The sequence below is a fragment of the Papaver somniferum genome, chromosome 4, assembly GCF_003573695.1.
Source record: "Papaver somniferum cultivar HN1 chromosome 4, ASM357369v1, whole genome shotgun sequence".
Taxonomy (NCBI): Eukaryota; Viridiplantae; Streptophyta; class Magnoliopsida; order Ranunculales; family Papaveraceae; genus Papaver; species Papaver somniferum.
The window spans coordinates 118,087,436-118,110,987 of NC_039361.1; the positions used below are offsets into that span (position 1 = coordinate 118,087,436).

General features: G+C 35.0%; 1 long non-coding RNA gene across 1 annotated transcript; it reads right to left on the reverse strand.

Moving 5' to 3' along the window:
* Positions 1-8,935: 8,935 nt before the first annotated feature.
* LOC113276429 lies at positions 8,936-16,448 on the reverse strand. The gene is made up of 4 exons (XR_003324385.1): positions 16,180-16,448; positions 10,542-14,491; positions 10,001-10,183; positions 8,936-9,786 (listed from the first exon to the last, which is right to left on the reverse strand). It is a non-coding gene; the product is annotated as an uncharacterized LOC113276429 (long non-coding RNA).
* Positions 16,449-23,552: the final 7,104 nt, after the last annotated feature.

The following is a 23,552-nucleotide window of genomic DNA, read 5'->3' on the forward strand; positions in this document are numbered from 1 at the left end:
TTGTTGAAGGTTGCAGACATAGGGACTTAGAGGCATCATCATGAGATTCAGATAAGCAAGGAAGGGATTTGTTCTTTTAATATCTTCTCTCGCGGGTATGGTTCTTGATTTCTTCAATCTATTCATATGTCTGGTTCGAGGTCAGTGTTATTTTGTGAAGTTTGGCTTTTAGATATGCTTTTGGCATTATGAGATCCTACTTTGAGTAGGGATTTGTATCAGCAGATTGGTTGTTTTGGGGGTTATAGGTAATCATGGTTTGTTATTAAGGAAATGAAAAATCTATGGAAAATTCATATGAAGTTTTCTAAAAGTTTGTCGTTCTGATCTTTATCCTCAAAAGATGGGAATTGATTTTTATTATTACTGAGAAGGAATAAAAAACTCTCATTACCTGGTTATCAGTGGAAGTTTGTCTGAGTTAATTATCTTTAAGGATTATTCTGAATTATTTAGCTGGTTTTATTTGATATTAGTGTTCCTTTCTCAGTTCTTTCTTTGCACTTGGCAAGGCTACTGCATATTTTCTAAGAAGATGAGCTATTCTTCTGACCTTTATTTTCACTTCTCAATTCATTTCTGAATTAGTTAGCTGGTCTTATTTGATATTAGTGTTCCTGGTTATCAGTGGAATTTTGTCTGAGTTAATTATCTTTAAGGATTATTCTGAATTATTTAGATGGTTTTATTTGATATTAGTGTCCTTTTCTCAGTTCTTTCTTTGCACTTGGCAAGGCTACTACCTTTTTCTAAGAAGATGAGCTATTCTTCTGACCTTTATCTTCTGAATTATTTAGTTGGTTTTATTTGTTATTAGTGTTCCTTTCTCAGTTATTTCTTTGCACTTGTCAAGGCTACTATAAATTTTCTAAGAAGATGAGCTATTCTTCTGACCTTTATGTAAATCAGAACACTGATATTGTTCCTTTGAGCAACTCAGATAATGTTGAATGTTTTGAAAATGCTGTTATTATTGAGCCTACACCTGTTACTACTCTGCCACCTGATCCTGTGGTAACTGATGAAGATTTTGAAAAAGAAGTTAATCTCATGATGATGATCTTTGTGGTTCCTATGGATGCTGAGCCTTCGACTTCCCATGATCTTGTAAGTCTCTTAATCATCCTTTAATCTCTTTTATCTAATTTAATTATTTATTGTTTTCTTTTTTTGCTAAGCATGAAGTTCCTTTGTTGGAATATGAATGGTTATTGTTCTGATAAAAAATGGTTGCATCTTATGAATCTTTTTAGAAAATACAAGCCTGATGCTATTTGTCTTGAAACTATGGTAGATAATGAAACCGTAAAAAAATTTACTCATCATATACCTTTTGATTCTTGGTGTATCTTACCTGCTATTGGAAAATCGGGTGGAATGGCTTTAGTTTATTTTGCTAAATCTAATATTGAAGTCTTAAGTAGTTCTCACAATATGGTTCATGTTATTTGTGATATTACTCCATCTATTAGGAACTGTTTGGTTTCATTTATATATGGTACTTTGAACATAAATGGTATGAGAAATCAATGGAACTTTCTTAGTGATATGAATGAAACTAATAATAATCCATGGTTACTGCTTGGTGACTTTAATTTTATCATGCATGAGTATGAGAAACAAGGTGGTAATTCTGTTAACTCTTTTCCACCTAATTTTATGAAAACTAAGTTGGTAGATATGAAAATGAATGAAGTGTTTGCGTTTGGAAATCCTTTTGCATGGTGTAATAGGAGATTCAAGAATCCGTCTGAGTTGATTTTTGAGAAGTTAGATCGAGGTTTTGTTAATGATGCATGGTTTTCTGCCTTACCTGATACTCGTGTTACTAACTTAGCAACAATCTATTCTGATCATTGTCCAATTCTTCTGAAGTGTTTTCATCAAGAACAGTTTATAAATATTCCTTATAAGTTCTTCAAGTGTTGGCAGTTGAATCCACAATTTAAAAATATTCTGCATAATTCTTGGGTTAAGAAGGTGAATGGTTCTCCGAGTTATGTTGTAGTAGGTAAACTTAAAAATTTAAAGCATGATTTGAGTCAGTGGAATATTAACTCTTTTGGTCACATTAAAACTACAATCAGTAGGTTGAATTTTGAAATAGAAAAATTACAAGCTATGCTTTATACTCCTGAAATCGGTGGTTACATTTTGAACTATTCCAATTAGTTGGATTATTGGTATGAAATTGAAAATATCTTCTATAAACAGAAATCTAGGATAGATTACTTTACACAGTATGATAAAAACACAAAAAAATTTCATGATAAGGTGAAGCTCAGAAATATGTATAATACCATACATACAATAAAAGATGATCAAGGAAATTGGGTGGAGAATAGAGAACAAGTTGTCTCACTATTAACAAAACATTTCAAGAACATTTACACTACATCTAATCCTTCTCGTATTGACATTGAGGAAGCTTTGAGAGATACTAAACCAATAATTTCTAATGATTTTAATGATTTCTTAACTGTTATTCCTTCAGTGGAAGAAATTCTTAATACTGTGAGAAACATGCCCCAATGGAATTCACCAGGACCTGATGGCTATCCTGCTGGCTTTTTTAACGACAATTGAGACGAAACTTCTCATGAAGTTATTTCACATGTTCAGAATTTTTTCAGATCTAAATTCTTGCTTAAACAGATGAATCATTCTTTCATTTCTCTGATTCCCAAGGTAAATAACCCTTCTTCTTCGAATGACTTTAGACCCATTAGTCTCTCTAATACGGTGTATAAAATCATTTCTAAGATTTTAGCTAATCGTCTTAAACCTCTCATGGATGTTTTAATTTCTCCCTTTCAGTCTGCTTTTATAGCAAATAGGCAAATACATGATAACATTATTATTAGTCATGAGATTCTTCATTCATTCAAAAAGAAAAAGAGAAAGTCTAAAATTGGTTTTATGGCAATCAAATTGGACCTTTCTAAAGCTTTTGATAGATTATAATGGTTTTTTATCATTGCTGTTTTTAAAAAAGCTTGGTTTCTCGGATGATTGGTGTCAATTAATCTATCAGTGCATTAGTACGGTTTCTTTCTCGGTGTTAGTTAATGGTGCTCCAGGGGAAGTTTTCTATCCATCTAGGGGTATTAGACAGGGTGATTGTCTATCGCCTTATATTTTTATTTTGTGCATGGAAGTGTTATCTCAGTTACTTCTTTAAAATTCTTTAGGCGGAAGCTGAGAAGCTTATTCAAGGTTTTAAAATTAGGAAAGATAGTCCTCCAATTTCGCATCTGTTTTTTGCTGACGATTGCATGCTTTTTTCTAAAGCTTCCTTGGTTCATGCTAAAAATATTATGAAGATAATTGATATTTTTGCTAAAGCGTCAGATCAAGCTATAAACTTTGAAAAGTCTGGTTTTATTACTAGTTCTAAAATGCATCATAAACATATAAAATTACTTTCGAAATCTCTTAAAATAAAATTCTTGAGTAACGCCGAAAAATATCTAGGCACTCCTCTTTTTATCAATAGGGATAAAACGAAAACCTTTCAATTATTAATTGATAGATTTTATTCCAGATTGAACTCTTGTAAAAAAACGAACTTAAATGTGGCGGGTAGAACTGTTGTTACTAAACATGTGTTGTCGAGCCTTGCTGTGTACCATATGGCTTGTTTTCCACTGCCTAAGAAGGTAACTTCAAAGATTGATTCTATTCAAAGGACTTACTGGTGGTCTAAAAAAGATCCTAGGCATGCTGCATATGTCAGATCTTGGGGAGATATAGGTAAGTCTAAACTTTGTGGTGGTTTGGAAATTAGGAATACCTATGCTACTAATAGAGTTTTCATTGCTAAATTGGGATGGAGACTTCTCCAGTATCCAGATTTGTTATTAACTTGTTTTTTGAAAAATAAATACTATCCGAATCAGAACTCGCTAGAAATTGACAAGGCAGCTGATTCCTCCTCGTGGATCTAGAAAGGTATAGTTAGTAGTTTAGGTTTCATTAAATCCATTATTGTTATAAAAATTAATAATGGCTCGTCTACTAATATTTGGCTTTCAAACTGGATTCCCTTTGAATCTTCTCCTCCTATTTCTGTTAATCCTTGCCATAAGGATTTTGTTATGGTTATTGATCTTGTTGATGCTGGTAATAAGTGTTGGAATGTGGGTTTATTAAATAATTTATTTTCTCAGTTTCAAGTCAAGAAAATTTGTGCTATTATATTAAATCCGGAGAAAAATGATAGGATAATGCGGGCTCATACTAGGAATGGTAATTATTCAATAAAATCTGCTTATAAAGCTTTTACAAATGAAAGAACTTCACGGGATGAAGCTATCTTTTGGAGAAAAGTTTGGAATTTAGACTGTCTTCCAAAGATAAAGTTCTTTATGTGGAAATTTTTTGCTTATATGTTACCGGTTAATCTCTTGTTGAAGTTTTATAATCCTTATACAGATGAAACGTGTCCTCTATGCAATGTTGATGTAGAATCAGTCTTTCACTTGTTCTTTAAATGCCCTATAGATTTGCATATATGGTTTGGTTTATCTCTACAGCATTTAGTTTCAGTGGATTCGGATTGTTCTAAAGATGTTTTCTTGTATTGGTTTGATAAAGATTTAGGGATTTCCCCCTTTGCTGTGAATTGGCCAAGTATTGGTTCTGTAATAATGTGGTGCATATGGAAGCTGCGTTGTGATGTTGTTTTTAAAAAAGTTACAATTAACATGGTTAAAACTATTTTGGATATAAGAAGAATGATTAACACTTATATGTTCTCTCCTAGGGCTACTCAGATTGCTAGAAAAGAGCTTAAGATCTCCAGTGAAGATGTGAATCATTTTATTTTTGTTGATGGCTCTTTTAAAGATTTTAATATGGGTAAGGGTTTCATTTGGTGTGATATTGCAGGAAGGTTAAAAGGTTGTGGTTCAGACTTTGGGTTGATTCAAGATGCGGTTCGTGCTGAAGCAACTGCGCTTTTTTGGGCTATCTCTTGGACGCAAGAGAAGAATCTGTCTAAAGTGGTTTTCACGAGTGACTGTCTCCAGCTAGTTGATTTTGCTAATGAGGATACTAATATTATCGGAAGGAGAAGTAGTGATAGTTTGATAGATTGTCAGTCTTTGCTTTCTAGTAGTAGTACTTTCAAAGTTAAGTATATTAAGCGTGTTAAAAATCGTCTAGCTGACCGGCTTGCACGTCGGGCTAGAAAGTATTGTATTAAAGACTTTTGGGTTCCTTTTCCTTCTTTTTTGGACACTCTAGTTAGGAAGGAACCTCTTGTAGAAGTTTGTAATTCTCTTCTTTTGTAATATATGGTGTACTTCTTAGCAAAAATAAATAAAATAAACGTGAACATCAACCAATTATTCTTAGTCTAGGCGGGTGAAGGAAATGGTAGGCCTCAAACAAATTCTATAAGCCCAAAACTACTTTTTTTTTGGCAAAAACATACCAGGTTTCTTATTTCTTTAGTTAAGGAAAATTTATTTCCATGCATTCAAATTATCCAACCTTAAATTGTATATACGCCAGTATAGTTTACAAGGTTTTATGAAATAGAACCATACTTCACATGCGTGGTGCAATTGAAGAATATGTGGGCACCATTTTGATCTGATTGATCACATAGTTTGCTAATGATAACTTGAATAAAGATGTTTTTCTGTGTGGCAGAAATGGATAAAGAATGCAAATAGTTGTGGAAAGCTTATCACGTTCTTTACCATAACCATTGTACAAGCCCAAAATGCTCTTTAACTTTATTATCTACTTTCAACTCTCGAAAGGAAAACATAAATCCCTCTCACTCCTTCTTCTTCTTCAACAACAAAATCATCAAGAACAACCCTTTTCTGCTCAGATCTAATTCATATTGGACTAGATCTGAACAGATTTTTTCACTATTTATTGTTTTCTAGGTTAGTTAGTAGTTGTAGCTTCATTTTTATTATGTTTTCTTCTTATCTACACCATTATGGTGGTTTTATGTACTTTTTTGAGGTTTATTCTTTAATGGCGGTTTATGGTTATTGGGCTGGGTTTCAAGATCGATAGTGATGCTCTCCAACAACGAAATCTTCATCTTCATCGGTGATTTATTTGACGACAGAAGCTTCATCACTAGTTTCAAGAGATTTGAGCAAATCACTCCTATTTTAGGAGCATATCTTTCTAAAGAAGAAAAACGAACTAAATGGTTGGATTCTAATTCCGCGAAAAACCATTCTTCCTCCGATTTAATCGGATCTTATTCATACTTGTATTTGTCTTACTCCGGTAATCCTTCTCTTTCTCTTGTCGGATTTCTCGGTATTGTGCTTGTACGGTATGTTTTTGTTACTTTGCATTCTCTTAATTTCGATCTTAAACTCATTGTAACTTTGAATTTCCATTAATGAAAAGGTTTTTTGTTTATCAAAAAAAAAAAAAAAGGAAAACATAAATTAGATTTGAGAAAAAAAAATAATAATTGTATAACCGAGAAAACTCTTTAAAAAAATAAAAAAGAGGAAAGAGGAAAAATAGATATAAAGAGAATGAGAGGAAAATTTATTTATGAAAAATAAGAGAAAAATAATTTGATATCCTTATTTATTTGGTGTACTTGAAAAAATGGGTACCAAGTATACAATCAACTTTTTCAATACGAAATCTATGGATTATTTTCTTGTGTAAACTTAAATCTAATGATTAAAGAAAATAAGAAAATATCAGGGATAATCTCTTGATAGTGATTCTTGGGTCACAGGGATTGATTAAAGTACAACTTGCTTGTAATTTTAATTATAAAGATATAATCAATATAATGCGAAAAACAAAAGTAAAGCAATGCGCCAGAAAGTTGACGAGGAAACTTGTAAGCTAGCAGTAAAATTCGGGAACCTCGTCCATTAAGTCGCTACAAATATTAGCCTATTATAATACTTCAGTATGGAATGTAGTTGATACAGAATAAACCCTCTAAGATACTCTGCTACAGTTATGTTCTCTTGATCGTCGCAAGAGCTACACAGTTGATTCCCCTAGTTGATGCCCTTTATAGCCCTAAGGTTTGATCCACATCCCATCGTGAAGACTAACGCTACCCTGCCTCCAATGGGACACCCAATTATATCCTTTCAATTCTAGATTAAAAATAAAAATGGGTTCTTTGAACAGAAAATGGGTCATTTGTCCAAATATTTTTTAAAAATGGTTCAAATGGACGAGTAAAAATTAGTATGGGTGAAATGGACACCAAAAAAATAGGAAGGATGAAACTAGATTCATCCTAGCTTAAACATAAAAAAGAGCGAGGATGAAACTGGATACATCCTGATATAAATTAAAAATAAGAAAATATATTTGAAAATGGGTAGGATGAAACTGTTTACATCCTGGCTATTTTTACATTTTTGTCCATTTAAACAGTATCAAAATCTAGATGTCTTTTTCACCCAGGAATTGTTGATTTTGGTCTTTTTAACCAATTTTGTGTTCTTTGAATTTGGAAGAATTTAAATTCTAATATTAGAGTTTATTCTCTTCAAGACCTATAGAGATACATAATTTTATATCTGCACAAGAATCAACCAGAATTGGTTATAAGATGAAGTCTTATGTGAAATTCAAAAACATGATTTCCATTGATAAGAAATATACTTAATCGTGTTTGTAGTTTTTTAATCAAATTTGTATTTGATATGCAATTACTGAATGACCTTATATTAAAAGAGAAGAACGTTACAATAGACAAGGACTGTAATAAATAAAAACATATTATATGTATTAAAACTATCTTTATTTTAAAATAAGTTAACTTGTGCTTCATGAATCCCAAGTGAAGTCTTTCAAAGTCGAACCATAGATCTCTAAGACCCTTTAGTTTTTGGAGGACAGCTTTGGAAAAAGATACACAAGATTGTAGTGATTGAGTTTTTTGTGTTGCTAGTGCCTCTAATTTATAATGATCAACCAAGGATGGGTTGCTTAGGATATAAGCAATGAATTTATTGAAACTCAAGGTTAATTCTCAATTTGCTAAATCAAAATTGTTTCCTAAAATTATTTCACTGGAAAGGACTGGGATTTCAATGAGGTTGTTTTCATGGGTCAAATTTTGTAGACAATAATTAGCCGAACCGAATTCTTATGAGAAGAATTCTCACCAAAGGTAACTTCAAAATTTTAAGAAAAGAAATAGACTTTCTAAGCAAAAGAGTTAGCTAATAAATAGCAACTCATAAGAGTGTAAAAAGTTAGCCTCAAAATCCAAAGATGCAGACGTTATAAGTTAAACAGTTAGGTCCATGAAATCACGGTTGGGTCTTTGGAACAAATAGAGAAATAAACTTACTAGTGGTAGGACTAAGAAAGATACCTACAATGACTGCAAGTGCACAACGTCCTATTGTAGACAAGGCAAATATAGGTCAATCTTCAAGGACAAGGTGGGTGTAAGTTGAAGCTACGGTCTTACTATACTGATTCGAAACATGAGTAACACGAATATGAGGTTTTGTTTGCCGATACGGCTAGGTGTTGGTTATCTAACACAAAATTGAAAAGCAGATTGTAAACAGAGGTGTGAAATAGCACTAGGGAAGTTGGATCCACCTCCTAATCCTATGCTAAGGCAATACTTACTCAAGTTATGTTCTTGTTATTTTCAGTAAAGAATACAATGGATGATTTATCAACTATTCTCACTAACTCACCCCTAGAATAAGTTGTCTTCTTACAGTACAACTTATCACAGGCTCATTGGATCAAAAAGCAAACTAATCCTTCCTATATCAATTAAGCACGGATCTTCTTCCAGAGAGGTCCCTAATGGATGATTTATCAACAAATCTCCCTAACTCACCCTAGTATAAGCTGTCTTCTTACAGTACAACCTATCACAGGTTCATTTGGTCTATTAGCTAACTATCAGTCCTAAATCAATTTAAGCACATCAAGAACAACAACATGAAAACTGACTATCTTAGCATACAATGAAGGGATTCATATAAACCCTAGTTATTGAATTAGAACATGATGAAAATACCGAAAACAAATATAAACTACAGCTTGGTGCACCGGCTAACCCGGGCATGAGTTTTTCATCACACTGCCTTCTCTATTTATACATAATTTTCACCCAATTCGAATTCAATTTGATAATTAATGGAGACCCAACTCACCATAATTGTTGTTCTGACGCTCTTCTTCTTCAATTTATCTCAAAAACTTCATTAATTTGATGTTTCATCCACTGTTGAGGATAACCCTAACCTATCTCTCTCAAACCTAGCTTCTAGGGTTACTATTCTTGATAAGAAAGAAGATAAGGGTGAGAGAGATAGAGATTAGAGATTCAATTGATGTTAATTAAGGTGGCTGTGTGCAGAGATGATGGGTACGATTAAGGGGAAGAAATTGGGATGAAGGAGGCGGTACTGGTGGTTCTGCAGACGGAGTAATGAGAAATGAAGGTTCTGCTCGATAGGGAAAAGAGATATGAGACTAGGGTGTTAGGCAGTTGTATCAAAACTTGATATCTCGAGTGGGATGTTAAGCAGCTGTATCAAATCCGACGTTTCAGGTGTGGAGACGGATTTGGGTCATGGGTTTGGGTTTTGAGTTCTCTACCAAGCCCGTGACTCGTTTAGGCTTTACAAACGGTTTGCGGAGCGAGTGCAAGCGGATTGCGGAAGCTCTTTACGCGTTCTTCTTTCGCTCTTCTCTCACTGCATTTTAGCGGAACTCTTTCTTCGCGCCTCTGGTCACCAAATTTTCTGCTCCTTTTGCTTCTTAAAACATCCAAGTTTTATTTACTACCTAAAAACACAAAATTAATTAGTAAAAATGTTTATTCTTGAAAACAATGAAAACACAGAATTTGGGATAATATGAGGATTTAAAGCACAAAGGATGAGATAAACGCTCATAATAAGATGTAGAAATATGCAATATTTGGCACTCATCAAATACCCCCAAACCTGAATTTTACTTGTCCTCAAGTGAAACAGAAATTAAGAAATCCTAACTATACCATTGTCGCTGGTCTCTCGAATGCATTTAGCGTATGCACTAAGCCTTTAAACCCGTAGGTGTCCCTAGTTGGACGAGTTGTAGTCTCGTGAGGGCCTACCAAAGGTGTACCCACAAAACCTTCTCCAACTTCAGAGCGTAATAGAGTCCCAAGCATCCAATGAGCTATCAGGACATAGAGTTTCTGCATGCTAGTAACACGAAGTTAGAAATACCAAAGAACGCATTCTCATCCTTAAGAATTGAGAAAGAAGTAACCATACCATATGAAAGAATTCGGGTTCGAGAGTGATCACAAGCCTCGACTTATGCCTCACTAATAAGGTTTTATCATAATTGCTCTAAAAAAAGACCGTTTTTCTAGTCTCTCATGTGTGCAGATATGAATAAAGAGTGAAATTTTGCACACGTTGAATGGTGGGAAGGATAACCTTCCGAAATAATTTCTGGAGACTCCACAAAATTGTGGGAAAAAGAATCTTTTTCTGATGATCTCTAAGAAAGGAAATCAACCATTAGCAAGGATGGGAGTACTCACTTACCTTCACATCCGATCGGCAATCAACACCACTCTCACAGCATCCATAGAAACGTCTTCGGTCTTCAACTGTCAATGATGATCTTCTGAACTTCGTAGAACTTTGACAATTCTTGATTTTTCTCTTCAGTTTCCTTGTTGCTTGAATTTTCATCTTAAATAATTCGTCTTTACCATGGTGTTATATAAACAAAATTTAAAACAAACTTTTTTTTTTATTACATGAAAATGACAAATTGAAAATAAATAATGAAACTACTAATGCCATGGAAGAAGGACTTTATAACTTGATTCTTCATAACTTGTATTGTCTTGATTTTATAAACTTCACTAATTCTCATCTTTTTTTGTTTTCTTTGCTCTTTGTAAGATAAGTCTTTACTTGTGTATAAAATTCTGCTTTTTTGTACTGTATCTTCACTTTTGTATAATACTTTTTCTATTCTTTGTATTGTTGTGTGTAAACCTTGGACTATTTCAACTTTCTTCATAGAATTTGACGTCGCGCTGCTTGTCGATGATGATGTATTTCCATGGATCTGTTGATGTTGTCGAGTGAGAGAGAATGGTGCTAACTGCAAATCAAACTACAAGAAGGAGTTTTCATCTTTAGACGTCATCCTCATGATTGACAAAATTAGCAATCAAGAGATCAAAAATAACGCTGAAAGTGGTGGGAAGTTGGGTAGCTCACCATTCCTACCCGGAATTTACGTACGGTGACACACACTCTAAAAGGATTTTTTAGATAGTCACAAAAAATTGAAGGTCGGTGACTCGCTTGATGTAAAATTAGGTAGTCTTCACTAAAGGTGATCACAACACTATTACCAAATATCTTTGCAGCACCTAAAACGCCCACCGGCATGGTTAAATCCAACTTTAACGCTCTAGCAACTAAGAAACCCGATTGTGTTCTCCAGTACTTCCAAGTTCAGTTATTTCGGTTAGACTCTCTATGTAAACATAGATAGAAGCATGCTAGTGACTCTAAGATCTCTAAAAGTTTGAGGTTTTATACAAATATTTTTGTTTATTTTTATTTTATTTTTTTATTTTTATTTTTTTACATAAGAGACTAGAAACTCTATATGCAAAATACTCCCCCACACCTAAATCTAACATTGTCCTCAATGTTTCAAAAGATGATAAAAATTAAATAGCAGCATACCAGGAGAACCATGTTGATTAGAGAAAAGGGAAGAGATTACCAGTATGTCGGCAAAAGCAAGATTAGAGCTTCATCATTCAAGGCTAGAATCAAACATTTTCAGCTGAGATCATATTCGATTAGCACAATATAAACAAGATAAAAGAATACTCAACTGACTCAAGATAGAAAATATAACATTACCTACTGGATTATACAATGATGATTCACCATATACCAGTAATCGAAAGAGTTGAGGATCAACCCAAAAGATAGAGTGTAGAAATTTTAACATCCTCACACAATTATAATAGGACAGAAATGCAAGTGAGACTGCAAAACATGAGTTACCCCCAAACCTGAATTTTACAAAGATATGACACTTATCAACAACTATCAGATCTTGAGGTACTTCCTGCATAATTCCAAAGTCTAAATTGACATGTTCAGGGATGTGCAAAGAAACAGGAGGGGATTCCATATGTAGCCTCTCAATGACAGGATACTTAGTGGACAAAATTTCCAAAAGAATTTGAGATGCACATAACTCTAGCCCTATGTTGGGAACTCTCAACAACATGGGTTTAGCATATTATATGGGAACAATCTCCATGTCATAAGCAAGACCATTAGTTTGTGACTTAGGCAGGGAGCTAGACACGTCTAAGTTGCATTCATTTTTAATGTCAAAAGTTTCAGTATGCAGCCTAGTATTTTCCCAGTCAGAAACAATTAATGCAATATCAAGCTCACAGTTATTGGACAAATTAACAAACCCCAATTCAGAATCATCATCAAAAGATTTATTCTCATGCATAGACAAATCCAAAGAAACATCATGTTGTGACCTAGGCAGGGCAATAGACACGTCAAATATATTTTCATGCATGAGACCAATAGTGTCATTAGACAAATCAGCCTTCCCTAAGTCAGACACAAGTTGTGTGTCATGCTCTCCTTCACAAGACAAGTGCACAAATTCTGTATCAGCACCAAAATTATCCGGATTGTGATGAAATTCAACATTAGAAGGAACATTATCAATGTAGGTCTCTACACCGTGGTCTAGCATTTCCGAGTCACATGACTCTGAAATTGGATCTTCAAGAAGAACTAGCTCTTCTAACATCATATCATCATCAGAGTAATATGCATACTCTTCCCTGTTAACAGTTGCGGTATCCTCAGTCCACTCGTTGAATAAGTTAGGTTCATATTCAACATCAATTGCATGAGTGGGACTGGACACACCATTTTCAAAGTTTGATTCATCATCATCATCATCATTGTAACAGGGATTTTGCAATCTAGGACAATTTTCAATCAACTGGTCTGAGCTATCATACGACATACAAACATGGAGTTCAGATTTCCATAGGAATTAGGCATAATAAAATTTGTATTTCTACAACTTTCTAGGTTTCGCCTCTCCTAGTCATGCAGTTCATGCTTCTATTAGAGTTGGAATCATATTCTAACTCATGCGGGTCACCAATATCATGTGATACTGTCTCAGTTTCCCTAATGGATTCCCATTGACAGGTTTTCTCTGCAATCTCAGCTAAAAACGACCATGCATCATTTACAGTTTTATCAAGAAATTCACCATTACACATAGACTCAACCATGGCTCGAGATTTAAAGTATAGTCCCTCATAGAGGATAACGACCAGTATCCACTTCTCAAATCCATGGTGCGGACACTCAATCAACAAATCGTTAAACCGTTCAAAATAATGAAAAACAATCTCCCCATCTATCTGAAAAAACAGTTAATATTTTGACGAATAGCAATGGTCCTACAATGTGGAAAGAATATTTTGAAAAATTGATTTGTAAGTTGGTCCCAACTGGTGATGGATTGTGGTCTCAAACCGTAAAACCATGATTTGTCTCTTTCCTTCAAAGAAAATGTGAACGAACGCAATTTCAGAGAGTCTTCGCACAAATGGTCAGGTTGCATGATCCGACAAATTTGTTCAAACTCTCATACATGATGATAAGGGTTTTCAGAATCAATCCCTCGATAAATCAGAAGAATTTGTATCATTCTTGCACTCAATTCAAATGGGCCATCAGTCTGGGGTAGGACGATACATGTTAACAATCTTGTTCTTATGGGGTACATGTTCTCATGGAGAGCACTACTCATTGTCTAAACTTGGACAGATGTGTTGACAACTGAAGATGGGATTTAAGATGGGCAGTATTAATACAGACTAACTAGACAACCAGTTTGAAAAGAAACGATCACAGCTCAACATACAGACATACCATTCACATGTCAGCAATTAGATAATCAAGCAATACAACAATTCAGGGAGGCAGTGCTTGCGAGAATCAATAGCTAATCCTAGGAATTATGCACACTGACTTAATACAAGACCAAGATGTTGTACTGATCTGGTAATCAACACTGCGTAAATCAGGAGATCAAGGATTTATGGAAATGATAATCAGATTCAAGGATTCAAAGATTCAAACAGACGCAAATTTAGTGCAGTGAAACAGAATTTCAGCTAGCAAAAATTTTACTCTAAGTGTCACAAATTCCAGATATTGCATGGGTTGGGTGATCAAGCAACTATTTCAGATCAAGCAAACATGGTATTTTGCTATGACAGCACCAGCATTCACAATCAATGTTCAAGAGAAATACCGCCGATACAGGATCAGGTGTACACACGACAGATAAATGTGTTCTGCTCCTTTTCCTTGCTTCCGCAGCAGTATTGCAGGTACCACGGATTGTAGTGACCCTCTTTCTCCTTTTCCTTTGGTTTGTACAGCAGCACCACAAGTACCTGCTTACTCAGAAGAAAATTTCAGTTCCCAGAATTGTGCAGCTTGAAGCAAGTGTACAAAGTCACTAATACTAAAAATTCAGAAAAGAGATTCTGCAATATGAAGTGTGGGTATGCTGGGACATGTGACTATGACTGAAATCTAACTTTGCTAATGATGCAGTTTACAAACTAAAATTACAGAATGATGCTAGGTACAGATATAAACAATGATGCAGATATGAGCTGGAATGCATATGACTGAAAAGTAATAACTACAACTAACACTAGGGACATGAGATAAAACTTATGTACAACTGGGTTGAAATAGCAAGATCATGATAATGACAATGGAATGATTAAACTACAGTTACCACTATAGCTCTGATGCTACAGAGCACACATGAAAAGTATATACAGATGGATCGAAACAATATTTACAGACTCCTATATGCTTAACTAAAAAATTTCCAACAAAAAAAAAATGCAGGAATGGAATAGTTACAGGTGGTATTATGCTTAAAATTTTGAAACAAATGATCCTAAAAAAACACAAATGAGCTACAGATTATGGTAGATTAGCTATCCTAACTAGATGCAATTATGCATATATGCAGATGAAGGTGAAATCTAATATGCTTTCAGAACTAAGCTACAAATAAGAAATTCAATAGACTACAGGATTATAATGCAGGTGATGAAAAAAGGAGCAAAACATAATGTAACTAACTGGAATAATATGCAATATACACAGATGGATTTAAACAGCTAACCAAAGTAGAAAATCTAATCACAAATATACATGATTGAGCTAAAATCAGTAAAGTGGAACCAACAGATCAGCTACACTGCTACCGAGTCCCCGGCCGCGGCGCCAAAAACTTGGTAGGACTAAGAAAGATACCTACAATGGCTGCAAGTGCACATCGTCCTATTGTAGACAAGGCAAATATAGGTCGATCCTCAGGGACAAGGTGGGTGTAAGTTGAAGCTACGGTCTTACTATACTGATTCGAAACAGGAGTAACACGAATAAGGGGTTTTTTTTGCCGATACGGCTAGGTGTTGGTTATCTAACACAAAATAGAAAAGCAGATTGTAAACAGAGGTGTGAAATAGCACTAGGGGAGTTGAATCCACCTCCTAATCCTATTCTAAGGCAATACTTACTCAAGTTATGTTCTTTTTTATTTTCAGGAAAGAATACAATGGATGATTTATCAACTATTCTCACTAACTCACCCCTAGAATAAGCTGTCTTCTTACAATACAACTTATCACAAGCTCATTGGATCAAAAAGCAAACTAATCCTTCCTATATCAATTAAGCACGGATCTTCTTCCAGAGAGGTCCCTAATGGATGATTTATCAACAAATCTCCCTAACTCACCCTAGTATAAGCTGTCTTCTTACAGTACAACCTATCACAGGTTCATTTGGTCTATTAGCTAACTATCAATCCTAAATCAATTTAAGCACATCAAGAACAACAACATGAAAACTGACTATCTTAGCATCCAATGAAGGGCTTCATCTAAACCCTAGTTATTGAATTAGAACATGATGAAAATCTTGAAAACAAATATAAACTACAGCTTGGTGCACCGGCTAATCCGGGCATGAGTTTTTCATCACACTGCCTTCTCTATTTATACATAATTTTCACCCAATTCGAATTCAATTTTATAATAATGGAGACCCAACTCACCATAACTGTTGTTCTGACGCTCTTCTTCTTCGATTTATCTCTGCAACTTCATTAATTTGATGTTTCATCCACTGTTGAGGATAACCCTAACCTATCTCTCTCAAACCTAGCTTATAGGGTTACTATTCTTGATAAGAAAGAAGATAAGGGTGAGAGAGATAGATATTAGAGATTCAATTGATGTTAATTAAGGTGGCTGTGTGCAGAGATGATGGGTACGATTAAGGGGAAGAAATTGGGATGAAGGAGGTGGTACTGGTGGTTCTGCAGACGGAGTAATGAGAAATGAAAGTTCTGCTCGATAGGGAAAAGAGATATGAGACTAGGGTGTTAGGCAGTTGTATCAAAACTTGATATCTCAAGTGGGATGTTAAGCAGCTGTATCAAATCCGACGCTTCAGGTGTGGAGACGGACTTGGGTCATGGGTTTAGGTTTTGAGTTCTCTACCAAGCCCGTGACTCGTTTAGGCTTTGCAAACGGTTTGCAGAGCGAGTGCAAGCGGATTGCGGAAGCTCTTTACGCGTTCTTCTTTCGCGTTTCTCTCACTGCAGTTTAGTGGAACTCTTTCTTCGCGCCTCTGGTCACCAAATTTTCAGCTCCTTTTGCTTCTTAAAACATCCAAGTTTTATTTACTACCTAAAAACACAAAATTAATTAGTAAAAATATTTATTCTTGAAAACAATGAAAACATAGAATTTGGGATAATATGAGGATTTAAAGCACAAAAGATGAGATAAATGCTCATAATAAGATGTAGAAATATGCAATATTTGACACTCATCAACTAGCCTTGTAGGTTAGCGAACTCAGATAGGTAGGTTCACGAACTCAAACACAAATAAAGTTACAAGAGATCAACAAAACTTGTCAGGTTCACGAACTCTCCATAATAGATCCGTAAATCAAATAAAAATAATGTTCAAGAGCATTGTTTCTTTGTTAGGTTGGAGAACTCACGATGTTAGGTTTGCAAACGCATATGCTCTATAGATCTTAATAGTCTCTTTAACTCACTATATAGGTTCGTGGAATCAAATACATTGAAAGATCAGGAGAATTTTTTCTTCTCGGGTTTGCGAACTCATGATAATAAGTTTCAGAAATCAAAAGACAAAATTTCTCATAAAAATTTCATAATAGGTTGGGGAGCTCACCGTAAAAGGTTCACGAACTCAAGGACCTTATTTTGCTTAAGTTTTTAGTTCAATAAGCTTTAGGTTTGTGAACTTTAGTGAATGAAAATTTAAAAAACAACTTACAAACTCAAGAATGAATTCGCAAACTTTAAATTTTTTAATAATACTTATGTTTTTCTCTCAAGCTGGGTTTCAGGTTCTAGACAAATAAGTTCTTGGGACTCAAAACATCACTGGACTTATCGAGAATGTAATCCGTGATATGATCTTTATGATCAACTAAAAAGGTCATTGTGTTAGAGCATTGCTCGGTCGAACTCGCATGCATTGCTATCTCAAGCATGTTTGTCAATGTTAGTGATCAAAACTATAAGTATTGATTTCTAGTCTACTATAGCTAAGTCTCAGACTAGGATAGAAAGTGTAGTTGAGCTCAAGAACTCCATGGCGGATCATCATACAAGACGAAGAACTACTCAAGGAACTGGTGGAACTTCATCGACAAAAATGTATGTGTAGACTTTAACTTATCTATCACTCAAAAGTCTATATACTCTATCTCCTATATTGAGACAAAAATCGTTTTGCTATATAAACTTTGATTATACACATTTTCTATTTCGAACCGAGTTAACTCGCCTATCTATTTCTCGAAGTATGTGTTGGTAAGCTTTCGTTTTGGCCAAGTTCATCTTTACCTAGTGACGAAAGTCATGTTATGTTTCAATCACTTTGAAAATTGCTTTGACGAAAAATGGTTTGTGAATAACAACTATATAACGTCCTCTAAGAATGTTTCAATGATTGAAATGAGAGTTTAGATTATATAACCAATGATGGATATAAGCATTGTTTTGGAAACACATATATGTATAAGTCCTTATTGCTTGAACCGAAGTTTGCGAACTTTGTTGATCAAGAGAACCGGAACAAGAGCCGTGAACTAAGTCCGCGAACTCAGTCTGCGAACCCAGTTCGGGAACTGGCGGAAGTTCTCGACCCGAGAAAATCTGCTAGAGTTTGAGAACTCCTTCCGGTAACTTAAGTCCACAAACCCAGTCCGTGAACTTGATTTAGGTTATATCTAAAGGCGATTGTTTGTGAACTCATCTTTATATAAACTAAGGAATGCTAATTGCAAATCGTGGCTATAAAGTTCATGAACCTATTCGAGTGAATCAAATCGTTTTTGCTTCAATTATGTCTTGTGTAGTTACATAAGATTTCCTTTCAATTGAACGACTCTCTAACTAGTTCACCTGAGTCATTTGAACTAGTTATGGTGAAGAAGAATATGGTTGATATGAAAGTGCTCACATGGCTAACCATTTGGTTAATTATTGTTGAACAAACAAATGGAAATGTTTGGGTACGGTTACACAAACCTAGAAACGTGCATTTCATTTGTGTGTAATAAGCTAGCTTTTCGATCTAACAGTTGAAAGATATTAGCTTGAATCTAATCAGGTTTTCATCTAACGGTGAATATTGAATGCTTTGTTACCAAACTAACATTGATTGCAAACCCTGATTTCAAAGACTATATAAGGGACAACTCTAGAAACTGGGAAACCTAATCCCTACACCTTACGTGTGATACTTGTTGTGTAAGATAGAGTCTATTCTCCTTTAACCTTTGGTTTCTTCTTCTAAACCAGGTTAACGACTTAAATACTTCATTGGGATTGTGAAGCCAGACCGATACTACTTTCTTGTATTTGTGTGATATGATCTTGTTGCTTCTATCGTACGAGTACAATCGAAAATATTGTCTTGAGATTGATATCTCCGATAGGCAAGATATAAAAGTAGTCACAAACATCTTCATCTCATCGTTTGTGATTCCACAGTATCTTCTTTCGCCATGTCGATTAAGATTATTGTGAAGTGATTGATAATACCAGGATGTTCTTCGGGAATATAAGTCTGGGTTATCAATTGGTTCCTTTTCACCTTAATTTATCAAAATACGGAACAAAAATTGTAGGTATATCTGTGGGAGACCGATACTACTTTCTTGTAGTTGTGTGATCTGATCTTGATGTTTCTATCGTATGAGTACAATCGCAAAGATTGGCTTGAGATTGATATCTCCGATAGGCAAGATATAAAAGTAGTCACAAACATATTCGTCTCATCGTTTGTGATTCCAAAGTATCTTCTTTCGCCGCGTCGATTAAAATTATTGTGAGGTGATTGATAATACCAGGATGTTCTTCGGGAATATAAGTCCGGGTTATCAATTGGTTCATGTTCACCTTGATTTATCAAAATACGGAACAATAATTGTAGGTATATCTGTGGGAGACGGATTTATCTATTACCGTAGACTTTTTTGTGTGATACATATTTGTTTATTAAAGTCTTCGACTTTGGTTCGTAGCAACTCTTAGTTGTGGGTGAGATCAGCTAAGGGAATCAAGTGTGTATATCCTGCTGGGGTCAGAGACGTAAGTAGCGCAACTGTACCTTGGATCATAGTGAGATTGATTGGGGTTCAACTACAGTCCAGACCGCAGTTACTTTATAGTAGGCTAGTTTCTGTAGCGGCTTAATACAGTGTGTGTTCAATCTGGACTAGGTCCCGGGGTTTTTCTGCATTTGTGGTTTCCTCGTTAACAAAATTCTGGTGTCTGTGTTATTTCTATTTCCGCATTATATTGTTTATATTTATAATTGAAATATCATAGGTTATGCGTTAGGTTCAATCAATTAGAATATCCAACCTTTGGTTGTTGATTTAAATTGATCGACACTTGGATATTGGTATTTGGTACCATCCAAGTTATCTCTCTAGTATTTGATAAAGACTCGCAGATTTCTATTTGCTTGAGTATAAATCAAATCGAGAGATTGAGATATTAACTATTTGATATACTTTTATCTAGATTGAGTCTGACTGTCTAGTTGATTCTCTAGAAAGTATATTGGAGTTTGTCCATACAGATTTCTAAGCGAAATATTGGGTGTGGTTGTTGTACCCCCGTTTTTTCAATTGGTATCAGAGAAGGCAAACACGGTTAAAGACCTCACAATTCTGTGTTTGTAGCGATCTGACTCTATGGACAAGAGTACTATCTCTGATAAACGCGTCACCAGAAATAAAAGTTCCATCTCGTCTAATTCTATTAAAAAGAAAGATTCTTCAATCTTGAATATAGACGAACCTTGTGTTATGACGAGACAGACAAGCACTGACATGTGTCATTCCGATTACCCTTCAACAGAGTCTATCTCTATTAATGAATGGGAAAAAGCTGAAGAGAGTGATTTGATTCTAAATCTTGTTAGAGTCCAAGCTGATAGATTTAATCGGTTAACACCATGTCAATGTTCTTCTTGGTATAATAAGAGACTGCAAATTCAAAGAAAATATTGAAGATCATTCTTCACGTATGACTCTTGAGGCTATCCTTAGAAAGGATGCCTTGGAAATTGAACATCGCTTGAGTAAACTCTCTATTCAAGGATTCTCTAAGCAGTCTAATATACCAAGTACTTCTGCTACGACTGAAAAAGTTACAGCTCCAGAAGTAAAACCGGAATCCCTTCCATTCAGAAAGAATGTGTCAGAGCATTGCTCGGTCGAACTCGCATGCGTTGTTATCTCAAGCATGTTTGTCATTATTAGTGATCCAAACTATAAGTATTGATTTCTAGTCTACTATAGCTAAGGTCTCGGACTAGGATAGAAAGTGTAGTTGAGCTCAAGAACTCCATGACAATCATCATACAAGACGAAGGACTACTCAAGGAACTGGTGGATCTTCATCGACTAAAAGGTATGTGGAGAATTGAACTTATCTATCACTCAAAAGTCTATTTATCTCCTATCTTGAGACAAAAGTCTTTTTGTTATATAAACTTAGATTATACACATTTGGTATTTCAAGCCGAGTTTACCTCGCCTATCTATTTCTCGAAATATGTGTTGGTAAAGCTTTCGATTTAGCCAAGTTCATCTTTACCTAGTGACGAAAGTCATGTTATGTCTCAATCACTTTGAAAATTTCTCTGACGAAAAATGGTTTGTGAATAACAACTATATAACGTCCCCTGAGAATGTTTCAACGATTGAAATGAGAGTTTAGACTATATAACCATTTGGAGGATATAAGCATTATTGTGGAAACACATATATGTATAATTCCTTATTGCTTGAACCGAAGTTTACGAACTTTGTTGATCAAGTGAACCGGAGAAGTGCATGAGCTAAGTCCACGAACCCAGTCCGCGACCTGGTGAAGTTCTCAAACCCGAGAATTTCTGATGGAGTTTGTGAACTCCATCACTTAAGTCCGCGAACCCAGTCCGCTAACTTGAGTAGGTTATATATAAAAAACGATGTTTAGTGAACTTATCTTTATAAACTAAGGAATGCAATTGCAAACCGTGGATATAGAGTTCTTGAACCGATTCATGTGAATCAAATCGTTTTTGCTTCAATTGTGTCTTGTATAGTACATAAGATTTCCTTGCAATTGAACAACTCTCTAACTAGTTCATTTGAGTCATTTGAACTAGTTATGGTGAAGAAGAATATGGTTGATATGAAAGTGATCATATGGCTAACCATTTGGTTAACTATTGTTGAACCAACTAATGTACAAGTTTGAGTACAGTTATACAAGCCCAGGAACGTGCATTTCATTTGTGTATAACAAGCTATGTTTTTGATCTAACGGTTGATAAATATTAGCTTGAATCTAAATCAGGTTTTCATCTAACGGTGAATATTGAATACTTTGTTACTAAGCTAACATTGATTGCAAACCCTGATTTGAAAGCTATATAAGGGAGAACTCTAGCAACTGGGAAACCTAATCCCCACACATTTTGTGTGATACTAGTTCTGCTAAGCTAGAGTCGATTCTCCTTTAACCTTTGGTTTCTTTTTCTAAACCAGGTTAACAACTTAAAAACTTCATTGGGATTTGAAGCCAGAATGGTACTACTTTTCTTGTAGTTGTGTGATCTGATCTTGTTGTTTCTATCGTATGAGTACAATTGTAATAATTGGCTTGATATTTCTATCTCCGATAGGCAAGATAAAAATTAATCACAAACATCTTCGTCTCATCGTTTGTGATTCGACAATATCTTTTTTCGATGCGTCAACTAACACTATTATGAGGTGATTGATAATACTAGGTTGTTCTTCGATAATATAAGTCCGGATTATCAATTGTTTCATGTTCACCTTGATTTATCAAAAGTCGGAACAAAACTCGTAGGTATATTCGTGGGAGACGGATTTATCTATTATCATAGACTTTTCTGCGTGATACAGATTTGTTTATTAAATTCTTCGACTTTGGGTGGTAGAAACTTTTAGTTATGGGTGAGATCAGCTAAGGGAATCAAGTACGTAGCATCCTGCTGGGATCAGTGACGTAGGAGCATAACTGTACCTTGGATCAGTGTGAGATTGGTTGGGGTTCAACTACAGTCCAGACCGAAGTTAGTTTGGAGTAGGCTAGTGTCTGTAGCGGCTTAATACAGTGTGTGTTCAATCTGGACTAGGTCCCGGGTTTTTCTGCATTTGGGGTTTCCTCGTTAACAAAATTTCTGGTGTCTGTGTTATTTATTTTCCGCATTATATTTGTTTATATAATTGAAATATCACTGGTTGTGCGTCCTTCAATCAATTAGAATATGCGACCTTTCGGTTGTTGATTTAAATTGATTGACACTTGGATATTGGTCTTTGGTACCATCCAAGTTATCTCTCTTTGATAAAGACTCGCAGATTTCTATTTGCTTGAGTATAGATTAAATTGAGAGATTGAGATATAAACTCTTTGATATACTTTTCTATTGATTGAGTCTAACTGTCCAGTTGATTCTCTAGAAAGTATATTGGAGTTTGTCCATACAGATTGCTAAGTGAAATATTGGGTGTGGTTGTTAGACCCCCGCTTTTTTAATTGGTATCAGAGCAGGCAAACACGTTTAAGACCTTGCAAGTCTGTGTTTATAGTGATCTGACTCTATGGACATAGGTGTTATCTCAATAAACGTACCACCAGTCTTTGATGGCTCTAATTACTTATGGTGGAAAATTGCTATGCGATCTTTTCTTCAAGCACGTGATTTTGAATCATGGGTATATGTAGTTAATGGCTATAATGCTCCCGTTGTGGAAGTTGGAGATGTAAACGTTCCCAAGAACATTGGTGAATACACCCCTGCTGAGATACTTGCTGCAAAGCAAAACTTCGACGGTTTGAATGCT